The following is a 19484-nucleotide window of genomic DNA, read 5'->3' on the forward strand; positions in this document are numbered from 1 at the left end:
AAACAAAAAAATTTTCACCCAGAATCTTGTATCCTACTAAACTAAGCTTCAAAATCAATGAAGAAATCAAATCTTCTACTAATATGAATACATAAGAAAATTTGCCACAATAAGACCAGTTCTACAGGAAATATTTAGACTTATTCTCCACACTAAACATCGCAATGAACTACCAGCAAGTAAACACCCAGAAACTAAGGGACAAAATCTAGCTTCCACAATGACACAAAGGATAAAACTAAGCAATGGACTTTCACAAAATAAGATGAATGGAATCTCACCACACTTATAAATTCTCTCAATAAATGTAAATGGCTTGAATTCTCCACTAAGAAGGCACAGACTGACTGAATGGATAAAAAAGCACAAACCATCCATATGTTGTCTTCAGGAAATACACCTCAAAAGAAAACACAAGACTCAGGGTGAAGGGCTGGAAAACAATATTTCACACATATCAAAATCTGAAGAAAGGAGAGGTCACAATCTTATTTTCAGATACAAGTAGATTTAAGGAAGACAAAAATGGTTGCTTCATATGTGTCAAGGGAACCATATAATAAGAGGACATTTCAATTTTAAATATTTATGAATATTTATGTGCCCAAATTAAATGCTCCCATATTTATGAAACAGACCTTAATTGGTCTGAGCAATATGATATCCTATAACACCATAACAGAATTGGACAGATCCTCTGAACAGAAACTAAACACAAGGGACTTAAATATGACCCTAGAACAAATGAGTCTAACAGACATATACAGAACACATACCAAAGCTAAGGAATATACTTTCTTCGCATCATCTCATGAAACATACTCCAAAATAGATCATATCATAGGACACAAATCAAACCTCAGCAAAATTAAAAGAATTAAAATTATATCTTATATCTTCTCAGACCCCAAGGCAAGAAAAATGGAACTCAATTCCAATAAAAATTTTCTGAGGCATGAAAATTAAACATTATGCTGGATGACAGTTAGGTCAAGGGAGAGATAAAGGAAGAAATTATTAAATTCCTCAAACATAACAACAATGAAACTACAAGTTACCAAAATGGGTAGGATACTGCAAAAGCAGTCCTAAGAAACAAATGTATTGCATTCAATGGATACATGTCAAAAACAAAAAGAGAGCACATCAACAACCTAATAAATCATCTTTAGGAAAAGGAAAAGGAAGAGCAATCCAATCCCAAAAGTAGCAGAAGAAAATAAATAACCAAAATTAAATCAGAAGTAACTGAAATTGAAAACAAAAGAATTATTCAGAAAATTAATGAAACAAAAAATTGGTTCTTCAAAAAGATAAATAAAATTATAACCCTTTGGCCATATTAACTAGAAACTGAAAAGTAAATTCTATAATCACCCCAATCAGAAATGAAAAAGGGAAAATAATAACAGATACAAAAGATTATCTCTGACTACTATAATAAACTCTACACCCATAAACATGACAATGTGGTGGAAATACTTGGAATCACACCATCTTCCTAGACTTAACCAGGAAGAAATAGATCTCTTGAACAGACCAATATCAAGCAGTGATATCAAAGAGACAATAAAAAAATCTTCCAACAAAAAAATGCCCTGGACCAGATGGCTTCACACTAGAATTCTATCAAACCTTCAAAGAAGAGCTTGTACCTATACTACAGAACCTATTCCAAAACATTGATTCCACAACACATTCTATAAAGCAAACATCACCCTGATACCAAAATGAAGAAAATACCCAACTAAAAAGGAAAACTACAGATCAATTTCACTAATAAATATTCATGCAAAAATACTCAACAAAATCCTAGCCAATACATTGCAGCAACACATTTTTAAAAAATTATACATCACAATGAAGCTGTTATACATCACACTTACATCATAGAATTATACATCATGCTTCATTCTAGGGATGCAAGGCTGGTTTAACATACGCAAATCCATAAGTGTAATTCACCATATCAATAGAAGGAAAAACAAAGACTATATGATTCTCTCATAGATGTAGAAAAAACATTTGACAAAATTCTGCATTGTTTTCTAACAAGAATACCTAAGAATATAGGTAGAAGTCACACATTTTTTAAACTGTTTGAAGCCATCTGTGGCAAACCCATAGCTAATATACTGAATAGAGTAAAACTGAAAGCTTTTCCACTTAAAACTGGAACTAGACAAGGATGTCCTCTATTGTCACTACTATTGAACATAGTGCTGGAAGTTCTAGCCAATGCAATCAGACAAGAGATGGATATAAAGGGCATTCAAATGGGAGCAGAGGAGGTCAACTTCTCACTCTTTGCTAATGAAAGGTTCTTACACTTAGAGAACCACAGAAACTCAACCAGAAGACTCCTGGAAGTGATCAAGAAATAAAGTAACTTTTCAGGCTATTAGATCAATGTCCACAAACCAACAGCCTTTGTATATGCCAGTAACAATCAAATTGAGAAGCTAATCAAAGAGACAAATCTCTTCACAGTAGCTTCAAAGAATATACCTAACAAAAGAGATGAAGGATCTTTACAAAGAGAATATGAAGCCCTAAGAAAAGAAATAGCAGAAGACATTAACAAATTAACAATAAAAAAAAAAAAAAACATACCATGCTCTTGGCTGGGAAGAATCAACATTTGTTAAAATGTCTATATTCCCATCCTAAAGTAATCTACAGAATCAATGCAATCTCCATTAAATAACCAACATCATACTTTGAAAAACTGGAAGAAATAGCACTTTGTCTTGTATAGAATCAGAAAAAAACCTGCATAGCCAACACAATTTTTAGTAATAAAAACAAAGCCAGAAGCATCACTTTACCAGACTTTAGGTTATATTATAAGTTCATGTGATCAAAACAGCATGGTACTGGCGTAAAAATAGAGTCACAGACATATGGAACTAAACAGAAAACGAAGAGATAAAACCAGTCTCTGATAACCATCTGATCTTTGATAAACCAAACAAAGGTATACACTGGGGAAAAGAATCCCTATTCCATAAATGGTGCCAGGAGAACTGGATAACCACATGTGGAAAACTTAAACTGGACTCACATCTTTCACCACATACAAAAATTGACTTAAGATGGATAAAACATTTAAATCTAAGTCATGGAACGATAAAAATCCTAGAAGACAATGGGAAAGACCCTTGAGGAAGTCAGCTTAGGGAAAGATTTTATGAAGAAGACTTCATGGCAATTGCAACAACAACAAAAATAAACAAATGGGACTTAATTAAACTGAAAAGCTTCCATACAGCTAAAGACACAGCAGTTGAAGCAAATAGACAACCTTCATAACAGGAAAAGATATTTGCATGTTAGAAATCTGACAAAAGCTTTGATAATTAGGATCTATAGAGAACTCAAATTAATCAGCAAAAAAAGAGCAAATCATCTATGACTGGGCAAGAGACATAAAAAGAACCTTCTCTGAGGAAGAAATATAAATTGTAACAAAGATATGAAAAAATGCTCACTGTCTCTAATCAGCAGAGAAATGCAAATCAAAATCATCCTGAGATATCACCTAACCCCAGTGAGAACAGCCCACATCATAAAATCCCAAAGTTGCATATGCTGGCAAAGGTGTGGAGAGAAAAGAACACTTCTACACTGTTGTTGGGACTGCAAACTAATATAGCTTCTTTGGAAAGAATATGGAGAATTGTCAAAGAACTCAAATTAGGCCTCCCATTTGACCCCACAGTCCCATTTCTAGGCATCTACCCAGAAGAAAACAAAATCATTCTCTCATAAAGACATTTGCACTAGTTTGTTTATCACAGCTCAGTTTACTAATCACCAAGATGTGGAAATATGTCTTAAATGCCCATCAACCCAGGAATGGATTAACAAGCTGTAGTATATGTATACTATGGAAATCTATGCAGCCATAAAAAAATATGGAGACTTTACACATTTTATATTAACCTGGATGGAAGTTGAAACACATTCTCCTTAGTAAAGTAACACAAGTAAGGAAAACCAAATATCCAATGTACTCAATACTAATGTGAAGCCAGTAGATGATCTATCACGCACCTGCATAGGAGAAAAACTCTACTCAATTCAAGTTCAAGAGAGGGGGAACAGGAGAAAGGAGAGAGGGAAGGAGGGAAAGGGATTGGTGTGCTCCCATTTAATGGGCAATGTAAGGGTAGATGGCACACCTTTTGGGTGTGGGACACAATTGCAAGAGAGAAACACCTCTACCTAACAAATGAAAATGCTATAATCTAGTTTTTGTTCCCTCAAATTAACCTGAATTTAAAACAAGAATTTTTTAAAATAAAACTTGAAGATGAGGTCCTTGTTAAATAAACAGAGATGACAGGCCCTTGTGAATATATTATTTTGCTGAAAGTCCCTAGTCATCCACTGGGTTCATTTTTCTGAATGCCCATTTTTCTCCTTCAGTGGCTTTGATTAAACTTCTGGAAACAGATGCTAATGTCTTAGAATATAGCAGACAAAATGTAAAGCAGACAATATTAATCTGCCAGCAAGCTTTAAATATTCCTTCTGTTCTCCTGTACAAAACAAGCCTCATCTACCATGTATTTTCATCCCCTTGCTTCTTTCAGGTTATTGATCTTTATGTTATTTCTGCAAGGACATCGAAGGTTTTATAGTGTGTCTGAATTAAATCTATGAGGCATGGAGCCTACTTTATTCAAATGAATATGTCTTTAATACATTTCAGAGGAATCTGTAAGAAAAAAGTCTTCATTAAGAGCTGTTTCTGATTGTTACTTCTAATGTTACATGATCGCCTTATACAGTTTTACAACACACACTAAATATGAAGAAAGAGCAAATAAAAATAAATATTACACATCAGGAATGCTCATAAAACCACTGTGGTATCACCCTGGCCCCTAACCAAGCTCAAAAAAAGTAGCACCTAAAATCCTACTTTTAATGTTCTATACATTCTGCAAAAAACTTCATGACTACCCCCAAGATAAAATACATATATTTAAACCAGCAGTAGGCAATTTCTCTTTCTCGCCATTAAAACAACAAAACAACAACAACAACAAAAAATCTAGAAGGAAAGTCTTACCTCTAGCTTTTTAGTATCAACCTTTTTAATTAGGAAAATAAAAGCTTAATATTAAAAGCAAATGATTTACTCCCCAGGGATTTATATTTTCATAATATATAATATTACATGTTCTGCACTTCTTATTTTAAATAGTAGATGGGACTCTTGACCTCAGGCCATGAATACATATCGAGCTATTCTATGCAAACAACTCCAAAACAATTTATTCCCTTAATTACTTACAATTATTTTATTATTCAATAACATTTTTAATATATAAGAAAATGAATCAAGAACAACTTAAAGGTAGAATAAAACTGAACAGTCTATATGAAATTCGTAAAACCCAGCTAAAAGAAGAATAGAAATTCTGACTAGTTGAGGGGCACTCTAACACTTGTCCTGGGTGTTCAATAAATCTTGTATTCTCTCATTAATTGTTACTATTAATACAATTACCATATATAGTAATTATATTACTATAAACTAATACTTAATCTGTGGAAATGTATAATTTATATACCCACATTATTCTAATATCAGACAATATAATGATAGCTCTATATTTAAAAAACATTGTGGTAACTAAAATTAAGATGAGAAAACTAAAAAAGCAGAGTCCTAATCAGTGATGTATAAAAGCACCATGAAACAAGATCGAAAGCTCTCTAGGAATAAATAAGGAATTACTATTTCTGCCCCTGACTTGTTCCAGTAAAAGTAAAAGAAATTTTCAATAATAAAAAGGAAAGAAAATAGTGTACAAAGGAAGAACAGGCATTTTATGTAAGAGGCCTTACAATAGTCAACAAGATACAAAAAGATGCTCAACATAATTATTTAATAAGGGAGTGCCAATTAAAACTCCAAATAAAATACCACTAAACACCCACCAGAATGACTAAAACTTAAAAGGCTAACAGTATTAAGGGCTAGGCAAGGATGTGAAGCAATTGCAACTCTCATACAGTGTCAGTGGAAGTGTGAATATATACAGTCATTTTGGAATAGTTCTTGGTAGTACCTATCAAAACTAAATATTTGCCTTCTTTATGACCAAATAATTCCATTCTTACATATGCAGTTGGATAATTAAATTGCAAACTCAGCCTAGACAAAGTGCTACCTACTTCCTTGATGGATACCGCTATGATCATGTTTCAAGTACTCCCCGCAGCCATTTGGGGACTGTAGTGATATTCAGCAGGGAGGCAGGTAGCACTTTTTCTAGAATGGGTTCACGAACTTAATTATCTGACCTCATATAAACCAAAGAAAAATAAATACATATGTTCACTAAAAAAAGTCTAGAATAGTCTTAGCAATTTTCTTTATACTTAATTAAAACTAGAAACAACTCAATTGTCCAGGAACTGTAGAACTGATAAATTATTTGTGGAATATCCACCTACCTAACAGTTAAAAAAAATAAACCTATGGTTTAATATAATTAACATAAATGATTTTTACAGACATCATAATGAGCAACATGATAACAAGAAGTTTAAACAGCATGATCCCACTTTTACAAAGTCTGATAACTGGCAAAACTAGTCTGCCTTGAAGAAAATCAAAGTATTTGTTTTGGGAATAGATTGTGAATAGGTGGGTTGTGACAGGATGGGACATAAGGGAACATTCTGGTCAGCAGGGAATGTTCTATATCTTTGGGTGGCGGTTATATTATACAACTGGGGGCATATATGTGTGTAAACATCAAACATATTAGTGCATAAGTGTATATGTAAAAAATTTTCACTTGAGATCTGTGTACTTTATAGGATATAGGTTATACCTGAATAAGAAATAACTTAAGAATTCGAAATTCTCCCATCTTGGTAGTAGAGGCAGATTTAAGAGTCTCCAGAGTGCTCCTTTTAGTGGAGAGCACAGGAGACAAGCATCCCTGACAGCTTGTTTCCTCCTCTCTCCTCGGCCTGAAGGGCCCACCAGTCATTTGTCTTCTTTGGTGTATTGCCCTCTGCCTCACATGTGCATCAGTTTCCTCGGGTTGCTATAGCAAATTACCACAAACTCAGCAGCTTAAAACAACAGAAATCTATTCTCTCGGTTATGGAGACCAAAGTCCAATATCTAGGTATCAGTGGGGAAATACTCCCAGGGCTATAATTTCTCTGAAGACTCCAGGAAAGAACCTTCCTTATCTCTTTTAGCTTCTGGTGGCTCCAAGTGGCACTGGGCTTACGGCTTCATGACTCCAATCTCTGCTTCCACCTTCACATGGCCTTCTCTTCTGGGTCCCTGTGTCTTTTTTTATTGGGAGACTTAGCATTGGATTATGAGCCTACCCTGATAATCCAGGATGAGTTCATTTAGAGACAATTATTTCTGTAAAAATCTTTTTTCCAAGTAAGTTCATATCCACAGGTTCTTGGCATTAGGGCATTGGATATATCTTTAGAGGAAACCCCCTTCAACCCACTAAAATGTACACAGATTAAAATGAATGCAACTCCCCATTATAATAACTTTAAGATAATGTGTAACCTCTAACTACTTAAGGACAGTAAGAATATGCATTCACTTGGTATTTTCCAGATATAAAAGAGCTTTTTTATCTTTTTAATCTGATTTGACCTTGATAATCAGCTAATACAAAGAGAGATTTACCATGGTAACCAGGAGATATTTATTCATCACTATTCATTTATTTAACCAAAGTATACAGTGTTGACAGTTTTAGTCTAAGTTCATGACAGGGAATCGTGTGTGCCAATGTCAAAGAAAGAGAGTATGACATTCAGCTTCTGACTCAGTAAGGAAAGAGCTCAAAATTGCTTCAAGTATAATATTTTATGGAATATGATGGCATGTTATAGATGAAAATTGTTCAAGTAGAACTTCCTAAGAGAAAAGGGGAACATTATATAGAAATGTTTCGCTAACAATGTAAAAGTGGTCGTTAAACCAAAGCTCACAAGCTCTGTTTTCTCTTTTCTCCTTAATGGTTGCTAACTTTTGCCCACCTTGAGCCATAATGTTACATTACCATTTCATGTAATTCAATGCACTTATTTTTCAACTATCAAACATTACATTTATAATTTTAGAAATAGACAATATTTATAAAATACTATATTTACAATTTAAAAAAAAAAGTTTTTTCCTAATGTTATATAAGATATATACACATATATAATACATATTTTATATACACATTTACATACAATTCATATATGGACTATATGTTCCTCTCTAAAATAAATTCACTACTATAATTAAATAGCTGAAGTTATGAGTGAATACTGAGCAATTATTTCTATGAAAAATTTTGCTAACCAAAAATTACCTTATAAGTAATTTATGGATATTGTTTTTTAAATGTAATTTCATTTACTAAAACTTGATTTTCATACAAGTATCTATCTATGCATAGAGTGAAACCCATCTGTGTTATTTAAAATTCAATGTTTATTGCATTATAAGAAACAACTCTGGCTTTCACTAACAGTGTAAGCAATTATCTCAAGCCAAATACCCTTAACTACTCTTTTGTCCTCTCAAACTTAAAAAGGCAATTTCAATTTGCTCAATAGCTGCACTGAAATAGAGAATTGCCTTTTATTGTGCAAAAGACAAGATTCTATAAACACTGCTAAGAAGCATTTCTGCGCATTAACATATTATGAGGTGTGGATTTAAAAAGGCTTTTTCCGCTACCAATACTGTAATTGGGCAGATGTCTGCTGCACGTACCATGTCTGCATTAAGAGCCAGATTTTCCTGAGAGCTGACTACTGGAAGCATTTTAGATTACAGCACAAAACACTCATTGACTATTTTGCAAATGAAAATTTTAGTCTCTCTGAAAATTCTGTAGGTGTTTTAGAGGATGGCTTTTAAAATGCAAAGCATAGGCAATAGGACAAGATGTAGCAAGCCAGGTACAAACAACGTGAACGACAGCAGAGGCTGAGGGCTAGACTTTTTACGGGAGCTGGTGGCTGTATCCTACCATGGAGGTACTTTTCTCAAGACATGCTGAGATTCCAAATGGCCTGACAAGGTGGGGCTGGATGCCACAATTCAGCCTGCCTGGACTAGGAGGAACCTTTGGCCATAGATGACAGCTAGAGAAACACTGGCAGTATAGCAAGGTGGCTAGAGGTGTGCTGAAGTTTCAGACATACCTAAATTCAAAGACTATATGAACTATTTACTAGCTATGGGACTTAAATGATGTCCTCAGACATTGCCATGGTCTGAATGCTTCTATCTCTCTGAATTCATATGCTGAAATCTAATCCTCAGGGCAGTAGTACTAAGAGGGGACTTTGAGGAAGTGAGTAGGTCACGTGGGCAGAGCCTTCATGAATGGGATTAGTGTCCACATGAAAGAGGCTCGGGGCACTTGTTTGTCCCTTCCACTATGTGAGGACAGCAAGGAGCCTCATCTATCTATGAAGGAAGCCCGCCCCAGACACTCAATCTGCTGATGCTTTGATCTTGGCTTTCTTGGCCTCCAGAACTATGAAAAATAAATTTCTGTTGTTGATAAATTATCCCATTCATGATATTTTGTTACAGCAGCCCAAGTAGACTAAGACAGCCATCATATGACTTACTTAGTATCTACCTTGTGAGTTATGACTGGTACTTAACAGTCAATAAATGGAACTATTATTATTTTATTGCATAGGAACGTGGTAAAAGCAAGAATGAATTTCGACTATGTTGATATCAATGGAAGGTGGTCTTGCTTGTTAGCACAGGGTGAGATCTCGGGCAACACTTAGTAGTAGGACAGACATCAGTTTTTAATTAAAGAGGTCTGTCAAAATCTCATCTGTAGTGTTTTTTGTTTTAGTAAAAGCATATCTTTCCTTTCTCTTTTCTGAAGCAGCTCTAGAGTGATTCTGATGCTCAACTCTGGTGACAACCTCCATGAAAAGGAGAGAGGATTTTCTTTTTTTTTTTGAGACAGGAGCCTCAAGCTGTCCCCCTAGGTAGAGTGCTGTGGCATCACAGCTGACAGCAACCTTCAACTCCTGGGCTCAAGTGAGTCTCCTGCCTCAGCCTCCCGAGTAGCTGGGACCATGGGCACCCACCACAATGTCCGACTATTTTTTGGTTGCAGCCATCATTGTTGTTTGGTGGGCCCGGGCTGGATTTGAACCTGCCACCTTGGGTGTACGTGGCTGGTACCTTAGCTGCTTGAGCCACAGGCGCTAAGCCAGGAGAGAGGATTTTCAAAAGCTAAGCAGAACATGGAGTCACTACCCACATAGATGAAAATATAGGGCAGCTGGGGAGTACAATCAGGAACCAATTGAAAGGACCAGATATGAAGATTTAAGAAACTCAGTGAGGCTTTCCAAGGACCCCATCTTAGTGGGCATGTCAGTCTTAGAGTTTCAACCCAGACTCACTCACGTAGACAAAGCCCTCATGCTAATGGGACCATGGCCCTTATTCTCTCACCAGGCTTGTTTAGTATTATTAGCTCTACAATATCAAGGATGTCAGAGTCTACTGAAGACAGGTTGCTATCGGCTCAATCATGTGGCTCCCCCCAAATGCTTATATTGAAGTCCCAACCCCTAGCACCTTGGATGCAGCCACATTGGAGACATGGCCTTTAAATAGGTAATTAAATCCAAATGAGGTCGTTAGAGTGGACCCTAATCTAATAGGACTGGTGTCCTTCCAAGAAGAAGAAATTTGGATAGAGAAATACACAGAGAAAAGATGATGCGAAGACACATCAGGAAAAGGTCACTTACAAGCCACCGAGGGGGCCTGGAATAGATCCTTCTCTTGGGCCCTCATCTCATAGACACCTTCATCCCAGATTTCCAGTCTCTGCGACTGGGAGAAAATAAATTTTTATTGTTTAAGCCACCCACACTGTGGTAGCTTTGTTATGTCAGCCCTAGGAAACTAATACAAAGGCTCAGGAGGTACCAGCCGCCAGGGGAATGAGAGCCCATACTGGTGTTTTTAGATAAAAGACAGTGACTTCTGTTCATGAGCCTGAGACAGAAATAAAAATTAGGGACCAAAAAAGACACATGAGCTCATAAAAGTGGAGGTTCAAGGAGGAAATGGGGAACAAAACAGCAGCCTCAGGTGACCCAGGTTATCCAAGTCTTCCAGCTTCCCAGTCCTGGGAGAGACCTGTGGACCACCACCCAGCACGGAATATTATTGAGGCACTATTAACCAGAAATTTTCAGCAATTCCAAATCAAAATTGAGACTAGGAAAAAATATCTCTGAAACTGCTTCTTGACATTTACTCTCTCTCTTGAATAGGAGACACTATAACCTGAAACGGATTGGCTTTAATCAATAGCAAGGTATTCTTGACTTGTTTTTTTTTTTGACCTTGAGGAAAAAAGAATGACTGGATTTTCTAATGTTTTCTTATTATAGTCTATTTTCACAGAATCTCACCATGCCAACACTCACAAATACAAGCACATAAACACATCCTCTCAAGTCAGCCCATATTATTGAGTAGCTTCTGGGTTTCCTCAGAATAAACTTTCTGGGTTTTTTTTTGTTTGTTTGTTTGTTTGTTTTAGACAGTCTCACTCTGTTGCCCTGGGTAGATTGCTGTGGCACCATAGCTCACAGCAACTTCAAACGCTTGGGCTCAAGCAATCTTCTTGCCTTAGTTCTTCTATTGTTTTAGTAGAGATGGGGTCTCGCTCTTGCGCAGGTTGGTCTCAAACTCCTGAGCTCAGGCAATCGACCCACCTCAGCCTTTCGGAGTGCTAGGATTATAGGTGTGAGTCCCCACACCCAACAAGAATAAACTTTCCTTATAAAGTTTACCATGCAGTACTTCACTGGCCATGAATCCCAGACACGTTTCCTCATGGACATTTTAGAGTGACCTGCACTTTTGATTTTGGTATTACAACCCCTACTACTAAAGAGTTAATGTTTTTATAATTAACTAGCCATATGTTGAAGGTACTTTTGGCCAATGCCTCTAGCAGAGAAGCATCTGTCCACTTGGAGCAGGAGAGATAAAAACTATGTTGTTTCCTTTATCTTATAGCCATCAATTCTTTTAAAAAAAATGAATTGGTTAATTAACACGTGGTTCTTAAATGTAAATATTTGAATGACAGTGGCCCTTCACTCATATAATAGGCACTGTGCTGGGCCTTAAGACAGATGTAATCCCTGCTTTTAAGAAGCTTACATTCAGGTGAAAGAGAAAGGAAAATAAATAGTCAAATCATTAAGTAGCTATTAATAGTGGCAACTGTGCAAAAGAAACTAACAAGAAAGTGAGATGGGGAGTGACAGAGAAAGGCACCTATGTTAGATGAGTGGCCTGAAATGACCTCTCTAATGACGTGACATTGCTTTCAGTCTTGGCAATTGAACCAGCACTGTGGAAAATTTAAGTTCATGATCAGAATCAAACACGTTAGCCATAAGGTATAGTGCAAACGTGACAAATATCCTCAACTAAATGGAGTCTTGGGTTTGCCTCAGGTCTCTCTAAAGCACAGTTTCCTTGAACACTAAAACATTCATGTGAAAAGGAAATAGAGTAGACCCTAGTGCCTTGTCTTAGAGGTGAGTTCAAACCCACTGTAAATAGCTTACACAAATAGGCAAGTCAACAGGTTCAGGCCCTGACAGGACAGCACAGAGCCCTTACCACCAGCCGTTCTACTACTTGTCTATCAAATCTACAGGAAAAATATACTTCAGCATTCAATTATCAGCTCTTGACACGGTGAATACAAAAAAGTGAAAGGAGCACTTACTCTATTTGAGAGTAACCGAAGTATTAGGTTAGCTGCTTTGTTAAATTTTTATAAATGATTAACTACTTTAGCCAATGTGATTAGCCAAGTGTATATAGTATACTACACAGTTCTTCCTAAGTTTTCTTTTCTTTCTTTGTTTCTTTCTTTCTTTCTTTCTTTCTTTTTTTTTTTTTTTTTTTTGAGACAGAGTTTCATTATGTCACCTTCGGTAGAGTGCTATGGTGTCACAGCTCACAGCAACCTGAAATTCTTGGGTTTAAGCAATTCTCTTGCCTCAGCCTCCCGTGTAGCTGGGAGTACAGGTGCCTGCCACAACACCTTTTTGTTGTTGTTGTAGCTGTCATTGTTGCTTGGCAGGCCTGAGCCGGGTTCAAACCCACCAGCCCCAGTGTATGTGGCTGCCACCTTAGCTACTGAGCTACAGGCGCCGAGCCCCTTCCTAAGTTTTCAACAAGTTCAATCTCCTCTTACTATTTTCCTTTCTTAAATGAACTGTTGATGTTTTTATTGTAGAAATATTAGGTACAGAGATAGAAATCCCAGCTCTTCTGGGGAAGGAGGACACAAGCTGGGGCCCCCAGGCCTCCTTCTTGGTGCCATTCACCTTAATTCTGTCCTAAGTGATTGCTCACACCTGGGGGAGGAGGGACCACCCTACCAATCTACCAATCAGAACTTAGTGTGCCAGCTGCGAAAGGATGTTGAAGACTCTCCAGCCTAGCAACGGGTACAATGGAGTCTTAAGATACTATGGGGAAATTATCTTGCTCCATAAGCTTATACTGGCTCTCACTGGCTTATCTGCATTTCTGCACTTATAATCTTTCTGTTGGGTTTCAAGGCAGCTGTCTGTCTCCTAAAATGTCAGGATTTCAGGCAGCTGCATGGGGTCTGGGTTCTTAGAGTGCTGTTGGTTGAAAAATGACCAGAACAACCTTAGGACTAATTAGCATGTCATTAGCTTAAATCTACATTGTGGTCCAAACTCCCCAATGGGCTCACAGATAGGCTCATGGGAATCCACATGTGCAGTAAGACTCAGGTCTCAAGGTTAGCTCTGAACCATGAAATAGAACTGATCCACACAGTATAAAAGAGAATTAGCGGCCATGACCATGCTTTTTCCTTGTCACAACAATCAGGGCCCATTGCTGTCTTTGGGGAAAGTATCATGCTCCGTAAGCTTATACTGGCTCTTACTCTGTAAACCTAGCTTTCTTTTTCTCAAAAACTTGGTTTCATACTTGCCTCACTTTGGGGTATTTGGTCATTTTTCAACCAAGAGCATTCCAAGAACCCAGACCCCATGCAGCTGCCTGAAATTCTAACATTTTAGGAGATAGATAGCTGCCTTAAAACCCAACAGAAAGATTATAAATGCAGATAAAAATAAGAAAAATTACTCCTTTGGTAGATGGAAGGTATAAAAGAGTCCCACTTGGTCAATCCCTGTCTCTCTGCCTTGTGCCTATGACCCAATAGTGTTCCCTCTACCTCTGTTCTCAGCCACAGAACTTGCTTTAAGCCAGCAAGATACTGACAAGTATGACACAGCAGAGGCACAAGTGGCACAGGCATGATTGAGCTGCATTGGGCTGACTTGCGCTTATGGATGGTACATAAAGACATGTCTAACTGTCCTTCTTGTCCCAGGAAGAATAAGAGATTAAAGAACGAGAGCTGAGTTTTCCTGGTCATCCCAGACAAGGCCATCTTAGATGCCACTCAGATCTGTGACAGAACTTAGCCATTGTCAGCAGAACCACCTACTGAGCCCAGAGCTGACAGTGAACACGTGGAAGGAGCCAAACCCAGGCCTGACCAGCAGAATTCTGCAGACTCACAAGCTCAATGAATGCTTATTATTGTCAACACTGAGGTTTTGAGGTTGCTTATTAAGGAGAATTACTGTGACAATCAATTTCCGACACGTGCACCACCATGACACAAAACCATAAGAGCATCGCTCTTATTTACTTTAGCATACTGGCTAATGTACAGCCTTTGGGTAGCTGTCTACATCAGTACAGAGCAGGACATATGGGTCCAGTTTCATAGTTTTAATCCCCTGGGTGGGAATAGAAGAGGTATTAGAAGAGAAAAATCCAAGCATACATTCTAACAATGGAAGTTCACCAAGGTAAAGTAGAGCAATTTCTTATTTGCCATCTAGCCAGTCAGCAAGGAAAAGACCATAGGAAAAAAGAAAGTAGACAATCCCATCAAGTCAGTAAAGGAAAATAAATTGGACTTAGGGAGTGAAGCTGGAAGTAGGGTTAGGCGGGGGAGGGGCATTCCAAATGGAAGAAGGAACAGTGTGTCACTTAGAGCTCTTTCTGCATAAGCAACACTGGCCAACTCATGTAAACAAAGTTATGGGAAAGATTCTGGTTAGCTCACAGAATGAAAAGGAAAGTTAACTCAGCAGGCTTAAGGAATCAAGGATAGGAAAAAGCGTTCCTCTAGAAGTCACTTTTAACCACCTGCAGTCTATGCGTTCCTCTGTTCAGGATTTAAAGTCTGGCAAAGATTATTTTCCAAATGGGCAGGGGTCACATGCCCTGCACCACCCCCTTAGTAAGCAGGAAGAGCAGGGCTGCACGCTGTGAATGCAGGTGCCTCAATCCTTGAAGTATCCACCAAGAAAGGGGGAAATGCATCAGGGCCGGCAAAAACTGTACATGTCCCTAGGAACAGGAAGAGCAAGTGAACAAATGTTCTCATTTATGGGAGGCAATAAAGGGGAATAACCCGCCTCCTTCAGATTGGCCTGCAGCTGAGAAAAGGGAAATGGTCCATTTGCATCAGAGGCAGGTGTCTCCGGGATGCTGTCTCCATCCAAGCAAGGGCTGCTTCTCTACAAGCTGAAGGGACTTAGCAGCTGGGAGGTGCATCCTTGCTATGAAAATATGATTGCTTCTCAGCAAGGCTTCCACAGGCCCACAGGGTACTGGAGCCAACCCAGTAAAAATAGCTACTCCAAAGCATGTGGCTCTGAGCAAAGGCATTGCAGACCCTGCAACTAAGTTGAAAATTTTAATTTCAAGACCTCCACTGGGACATATTTTACTTCTCAAGTTGTGTCCAAAGTGACATTTGAATGAAGTGCCATGTGAATGAAGTTCTACTGCTGAGTTTACCCAGAAATGACCAAATGGGGATAGACAATCAGCTAATACTCCCTACACTTATAAGGTTCAGAGCAAGAGTATGAACGGAGGCCCACATTATATCAGCTGAAAGATTTAAACCAAACTCTTCAGTGAAATAGATTCTACTCTTCTGCTTTGACAAATATCACTGGGGTGGCCAGTTCAAATTTAGAGTTCTGAGGCCCTCCAAGTTTTCAGGATTTTGAGGGTTTGGGGGGGTTGTTTTTGTTTTGAGACAGAGTCTCACTCCATTTCCAAGGCTAGAGTGCCACGGCATCAGCCTAGCTCATGGCAACATCAAACTCCTGGGCTTAAGCCATTGTCCTGCCCCAGCCTCAGAAGTAGCTGGGACTACAGGCACCCACCACCATGCCCGGCTAATTTTTCTAGTTTTAGTAGTGACAGGGTCTCTCTCTTGCTCATGCTGGTCTCAAACTTCTAAGCTCAAGCTCCTAACTCTGTCTCCCAGAGTCCTAGGATTATAGATGTGAGCCACTGTGTCTGGCCTCCTTTTGAGGTTTTGTGCCAGAAGCTGGATATGCAGAGAGAGCCACTTCCCAGCTTTTGGCTTCAGGCCTTCTCTGCATCTATTTCTACCCTCATTTCTATCCCATACCTGAAAGGCTTTCACAAATACATATGTAGAAATCCCAGCTCACAAATTCAACCTCCAACTTCCATGTTCTATATCCCATAACCAGCCTCCCCATGGCCACACTTGGTAGCAGGGGTATGTGCATCAGTGCAGTGGTCTCCTCTTCTGATAATAGACTCCTAAGTATGGGCCGCCAAGGTGAGCCCTGTAATGTGACACCTGGACCCTCCTTCAATGAAGGACTTGTTATACCATCCTACAGGAGTGCTATTAGCAGATGGCTTTTAGCTAGTAGTCCCATTAGGATTGTTTCAGCTGCAGAAAGCTGCTTTACCGGAAGTCAGCCTCATTCCAAGACAAAACACACTCAGTGACTGATTGAAAGGCTTCCCCCATCTCAGCCCAACTTGGGACAATGTTGAAAGGTCATCATAGCTTCAGAGCTCTCACGCAATCAGCCAAGACTCTCTATATCTGCAACACAGCTCAGCTTCTCCCTCTGCCCAATCCTGCTTCCTTCCCTGAACGTCCTCCTGTGTCCATCTCAAAGGCCATTCCTTTTTAAACATGCCACATGTTACCTCTTCAGAGTCTACTTCCCAGGGAATCCAATCTGAGTCTCTCTAGAGACATCAGAAGCTGATTCAGTGCAAACTCAGTAGGAATTCCAAAAAGGCAGGGCACAGGCTCAGGGTGGGCACATTCTCTCTGTCCTAGGCACATGACTTCCTACAGTGAGTCTCCCTGAATAAGGATGTTGTAGGGCCTTATAAAGAATGGTAGCTAAGGTAGGGGTCCCTCTTGGCTGAGTCTAAGGTCAGCACTAACCAGCTATACTGCTTTTCCAAGGGCCTCTATGGTTTTTCCTTTAAGCCAAATACTTCAGTTTCCTATGACTACCGTAACAAATTGCCACACATTTGGTGGCTCCCTAAAACCCAAATTTAACCGTTCTGGAGATCAAAGCCCCAAATTTGGATTTGTAGGACTAAAATCAAGGTGTCATCTCTTTTCAGCCAGCACCACGCAATGGACATCTCTTGGGGAAACTTGGGATGGGTCCAAGTTCTACCACAAGATGTGGAAGTAGGAGCTGGGATGCCTGCTGCCAACACAACAGTGAACACCTGCTGTATACACACTGTCCATGTACAGAGATGCAACAAGAAATACTGTGCCCTGAGGATGGACGTGGGGAGCTTCTCCTGGAGCTCAGAGTCCTATACTCCCAAACCAAGGATCGCTGATGTTGTCTACAATGCGTCCAACAACCAGCTGGCCCGCACCAAGACCCTGGGTGAAGAACTGCATGGTGCTTACTGGGGGCACACCATATGAGTCCCACTGTGCACTGCCCCTGGGCCAAGAAGGGGGCGAAGCTGACTCCTGAGGAAGAAGAGATTTTAAACAAAAACTTATCAAAAAAAATTCAGAAGAAATATGAGGAAAGGAAAAAGAATAACAAAATCAGCAGTTCCAGCAGGGTGAGCTGCTTTCATGCACTGCATCAAGACCAGGCCACTGTGGCCAAGCAGATGGCTGTGAGCTGGAGGTAAAGAGCCAGAGCCCTGTCTGATGAGGCTCAGAAAGACAAATAATTCCTCCTTCCCCGTCTTAGCTCATGTAATAAAAGTGTTTGCTGTTCTAAAAAGTAATTAAAATAAAATAAAATAGCTGTTGGTAGGACTGTGCTCCTTCTGGACACTCTAGGAGAAAATCATTTCCCTGCCTTTTCCAGCTTTCAGAGATACCCTGTCTTCTCATGGCCCTTCCTCCAACTTCAAAACAAGCCATGTGGCATCTTCCAATCACTCTCTGACTCTGGTGCACTTGCTCTCTCACACAAGGACCTTGTGATTACACCAGGCCCACCTGAATAATCCAGGGTACCTTCCTCATTTCAAGATCCTTCACTCAATCAGGCCTGCAAAGTCCCTTTCGCTGTGTAAGGTAACTCAGATACAGACTCTGGTGATCAGGACGTGCACATTTCCAGGAGCCCACTGTTTTGCCAACTGCACCATCTCAGAGTGTGATATGGCGTGGTATTGTATTTGTCCTCTCCAAATCTCATGTTGAAATTTGATCCCCAATATTGGAGGTGGGAGATTTGGGGTTTGGGGTGGGAGTCTCTCATGAATGGCTTGGCACCCTCCCCAAGGTAATGAGTGAGTCCTCACTCTATCAGTGCACCTGAGAGCTGGTTGTTTAAAAGAGCCTGGAATCCCTCCTTCTCTTCCTTGCTCGCACTCATCATGAGACACGCCTGCTCCCCCTTTGCCTTCTGTCACAGAAGCCCTCATTGGAAGCAGATGCCAGCTGCATGCTTCTAATATAGCCTGCAGAACCATATACCTAATAAACTTCGTTTCCTTATGAGTTACCCAGCCTCAGGCATTCCTTTAATGCAAAACAGACTGACACAGGGTGGGAAGTCAAGATTCAGCTAATTTTATGAGGCTTACTCCGTGTTGCAGCACGTCAATTAGTTTCAAATCTGCAACATAAAGTCCTTCAACAACTCCTTTCAAAGAAACATGAAACCGTTTTCTCCATTTCTTGTCTCTGACTCACTTCCCTGAATCTATCCTTAACAGAATCCAGTCAGGTGCCTACCCCGTTCCACCACCACTAGTGAGCGCATCAAGGCAGCCAGTGACCTCCACATTCCCATATGTTTCAATTTCCTCAGCCTTTATTTTACTTGACATATCTGCAGCCTTTGATATTACTATTCCCCTTTTCCTTCTTGTTACATCTTCAATTCTCTTCTTACCTCTCCATCCTCTCCACGTCAGTCTTGTCTGCCCCTTTCTCCTGATCTTCCCACCATCCTAACTGCAGAATGTCCAAGATTTCCATCTGTCATGGACTGATGTCTCCCCAAAACTCCTATGTTGACTCTCTACTTCCCAGTAT

General features: G+C 39.3%; 1 pseudogene; it reads left to right on the plus strand.

The window, feature by feature from the left end:
- Positions 1-17594: 17594 nt before the first annotated feature.
- On the plus strand, positions 17595-18141 carry LOC100961384 (annotated as a pseudogene).
- Positions 18142-19484: the final 1343 nt, after the last annotated feature.

Source organism: Otolemur garnettii, unplaced genomic scaffold, assembly GCF_000181295.1.
Source record: "Otolemur garnettii isolate 467f Iridium unplaced genomic scaffold, OtoGar3 scaffold00009, whole genome shotgun sequence".
NCBI classification, from domain to species: Eukaryota; Metazoa; Chordata; class Mammalia; order Primates; family Galagidae; genus Otolemur; species Otolemur garnettii.